This window comes from Arachis hypogaea, chromosome 6 (genome assembly GCF_003086295.3).
Source record: "Arachis hypogaea cultivar Tifrunner chromosome 6, arahy.Tifrunner.gnm2.J5K5, whole genome shotgun sequence".
NCBI classification, from domain to species: Eukaryota; Viridiplantae; Streptophyta; class Magnoliopsida; order Fabales; family Fabaceae; genus Arachis; species Arachis hypogaea.
The window spans coordinates 47,983,955-47,988,062 of NC_092041.1; the positions used below are offsets into that span (position 1 = coordinate 47,983,955).

General features: G+C 38.9%; 1 non-coding gene across 1 annotated transcript; it reads left to right on the top strand.

The window, feature by feature from the left end:
• Window positions 1-1,770: 1,770 nt before the first annotated feature.
• LOC112700340 (small nucleolar RNA R71) lies at window positions 1,771-1,878 on the top strand. Its single transcript, XR_003153248.1, has one exon. It is a non-coding gene; the product is annotated as a small nucleolar RNA R71 (small nucleolar RNA).
• The last annotated feature ends 2,230 nt before the right edge of the window (window positions 1,879-4,108 follow it).

The following is a 4,108-nucleotide window of genomic DNA, read 5'->3' on the forward strand; positions in this document are numbered from 1 at the left end:
GAAATATAGATAAATATAACATTGGGTTGCCTCCTAACAAGCGCTTCTTTAATGTCAGTAGCTTGACAGTGGGCTCTCATGGAGCCTCACAGATACTCAGAGCAATGTTGGAACCTCTCCAAACTTAGAGTTTGAATATGGGGGTTCAACACCAAAATTAGAAGTTGGTTGAGGCCTCCCAACACCAAACTTAGAGTTTGACTGTGGGGGCTCTGTTTGACTCTGTTTTAAGAGATGCTCTTCATGCTTCCTCTCCATGGTTACAGAGGGATATCCTTGAGCCTTAAACACAAAGGATTCTTCATTCACTTGAATGATCAATTCTCCTCTGTCAGCATCAATCACAGACTTTGCTGTGGCTAGGAAGGGTCTGCCAAGAATGATGGATTCATCCATGCACTTCCCAGTCTCTAGGACTATGAAATCAGCAGGGATGTAATGGTCTTCAACTTTTACCAGAACATCCTCTACAAGTCCATAAGTTTGTTTTCTTGAATTGTTTGCCATCTCTAGTGAGATTCTTGCAGCTTGTACCTCAAAGATCTCTAGCTTCTCTATTACAGAGAGAGGCATGAGGTTTATGCTTGACCTTAGGTCACACAGAGCCTTCTTGAAGGTCATGGTGCCTATTGTACAAGGTATTGAGAACTTCCCAGGGTCCTGTCTCTTTTGAGGTAGTTTCTGCCTAGACAAGTCATCCAGTTCTTTGGTGAGCAAAGGGGGTTCATCCTCCCAAGTCTCATTACCAAATAACTTGTCATTTAGCTTCATGATTGCTCCAAGGTACTTAGCAACTTTCTCTTCAGTGACATCTTCATCCTCTTCAGAGGAAGAATACTCATCAGAGCTCATGAATGGCAGAAGTAAATCCAATGGAATCTCTATGGTCTCAGTGTGAGCCTCAGATTCCCATGGTTCCTCATTAGGGAACTCATTGGAGGCCAGTGGACGTCCATTGAGGTCTTCCTCAGTGGCGCTCACTGGCTCTTTCTCCTCTCCAAGTTCGGCCATGTTGATGGCCTTACACTCTCCTTTTGGATTCTCTTCTGTATTGCTTGGAAGAGTACTAGGAGGGAGTTCGGTAACTTTCTTACTCAGCTGACCCACTTGTGCCTCCAAGTTTCTAATGGAGGACCTTGTTTCAGTCATGAAACTTTGAGTGGTTTTGATTAGATCAGAAACCATGGTTGCTAAGTCAGAGTGGCTCTGCTTAGGATTCTCTGTCTGTTGCTGAGAAGATGATGGAAAAGGCTTGCCATTGATAAACCTGTTTCTTCCACCATTATTGTTGTTGAAACCTTGTTGAGGTCTCTGTTGATCCGTCCATGAGAGATTTGGATGACTTCTCCATGAACGATTATAGGTGTTTCCATAAGGTTCTCCCATGTAATTCACCTCTTCCATTGAAGGGTTCTCAGGATCATAAGCTTCTTCTTCAGATGAAGCGTCCTTAGTACTGCCTGGTGCAGCTTGCATTCCAGACAGACTTTGAGAAATCATATTGACTTGCTGAGTCAATATTTTGTTCTGAGCTAATATGGCATTCAGAGTATCAATCTCAAGAACTCCTTTCTTCTAATTCGTCCCATTGTTCACAGGATTCCTTTCAGAAGTGTACATGAATTGGTTATTTGCAACCATTTCAATGAGTTCTTGAGCTTCTGCAGGCGTCTTCTTTAGATGAAGAGATCCTCCAGCAGAGCTATCCAATGACATCTTGGATAGTTCAGACAGATCATCATAGAAGATACCTATGATGCTCCACTCAAAAAGCATGTCAGAAGGACACTTTCTGATCAATTGTTTGTATCTTTCCCAAGCTTCATAGAGGGATTCATCTTCCTTCTGTCTGAAGGTTTGGACTTCCACTCTAAGCTTACTCAATTTTTGAGGTGGAAAGAACTTTGCCAAGAAGGCATTGACTAGCTTTTCCCAAGAGTTCATGCTTTCTTTAGGTTGTGAGTCCAACCACATTCTAGCTCTGTCTCTTACAGCAAAAGGGAATAGCATAAGTCTGTAGACCTCAGGGTCAACCCCATTAGTCTTAACAGTGTCACAGATTTGCAAGAATTCAGCTAAAATCTGATGAGGATCTTCCAATGGAAGTCCATAGAACTTGTAATTTTATTGCATTAGAGAAACTAATTGAGGCTTAAGCTCAAAGTTGTTTGCTCCAATGGCAGGGATAGAGATGCTTCTCCCATAGAAGTCGGGAGTAGGTGCAGTAAAGTCACCCAGCACCTTCCTTGCATTGTTGGCATTGTTGTTATTTTCGGCTGCCATGTCTTCTTCTTTGAAGATTTCTGTTAGGTCCTCCACAGAGAGTTGTGCTTTAACGTCTCTTAGTTTTTGCTTCAAGGTCCTTTCAGGTTCAGGGTCAGCCTCAACAAGAATGCTTTTGTCTTTGCTCCTGCTCATATGAAAGAGAAGAGAACAAGAAAATATGGAATCCTCTATGTCACAGTATAGAGATTCCTTGAGGTGTCAGAGGAAAAGAAAAATAGAAGGAAGAGGTAGAAGAATTCGAACTTAGAAAGATAGAGTTCGAATTGTACATGTTAGTCCATAAATAGAAGGATGTGAGAAGAAGGGAAGAAATTTTCGAAAATAAATTTAAAAAGATTTTAAAAACATTTTGAAAAATTGAAGAATGATTTTCGAAAAATATGATTGGGAAAGAGATAAAGTGATTTTTGAAAAAGATTTTGAAATTAGAAATCAAAAAGATATGATTGAAAACTTATTTTGAAAAAGATGTGATTAAAAAGATATGATTGAAAATATATAGTTTTAAAAAGATATGATTGAAAAACAATTTAAAAAGATTTGATTTTTAAAATCAATGACTTGGCTAACAAGAAAAGATAAACATTAAACCTTTCTCAGCAGAAAAGGCAACATACTTGAAATGTTGAAGCAAATCATTAATTGTTAGCAAGTATTTTTGAAATTGGAAAGAAATTGATTTTGGAAATATATGATTGAAAAGATATGATTTGAAAAAGATTTGATTTTGAAAAATTATGAAAACTTGAACAACCCAATACATCTGCTGGGTTAGTTGTACGGAGTTGTGAAAAGTGTGATTGCAATTCTGTGCACCAGTCACTAACGTTGGAGATGGCCAGTATGCCCATGTTAGTGGCCATGTTAATGCCATTAACATGAGCACTAATGTGGAAGGGAAGGAGTTTTGTCACGTCAGTGACAAAGTTAGTGTCAGTAACGTCTTCGTGTCATGGCATGCCTACGTTGATGGCCACGTTAGTATCACTAACGTGGACCATTAACATGGGAGAAAGGCAAGGTTGTAGCATTATTGGCGATGTTAGCACCAATAACGCTATCGAAGGTTAGGAAAGGCTACATTAGTGGTCACGTTAGTGCCACTAACGTTAGAGTTAATGTAGCTAAAAGGGGTTGGGACGTTAGTGACAAAGTTAGTGTCACTAACATCTTCGAGCCAGAATTTATACTTAACGTTAACACCACTAACGCCTTGACTAAATGCGAAACATGCCTGACTTAACTTCTTTCTACAAGCAAAGCTAAGCCCACTGAAGACTGTAATTGCTTCAACTAAAGATCAAAGGCCCATATCCAAGACTTGCAGAGCTAATAGAAGATCAGAGGAGTAGTATATATAGGAGTAGTTTTGAACTAAAAGGTGATTGAAGTTAGGATCTGGAGGATCCAAGAAATTGTAAACACTCTGTATATTTACTTTCTCTGCAAATTTACAAGGCACTCTTCATTTCTGCTTTCCATTTCCAGAGCTATGAACAACTAAACCCCTTTTCATTGGGTTAGGGAGCTCTGTTGTAATTTGATTGATCAATTGTAGTTTTCATTCTTCTTCCTCTTTCTTTTCTATTGATTTTACTAGAAAGCTTTCGATCTTCATCCAATTGGTTAGTCATCTTGGAAAAGAGGCTCTCCATAAGTGGATCTCCTTAGAACCCTGGAAGAGGAATAAATAGATCATGCTAGAAATGCTTTCTGGTATTTACTTCTAGTATTAGCTATTTTCTTTTATTATTCTCTTTTGTTTATTTGCTTAGTTATTTACATTCCTGTTCAACTAATCCACTAACTGTTTGATAAATTG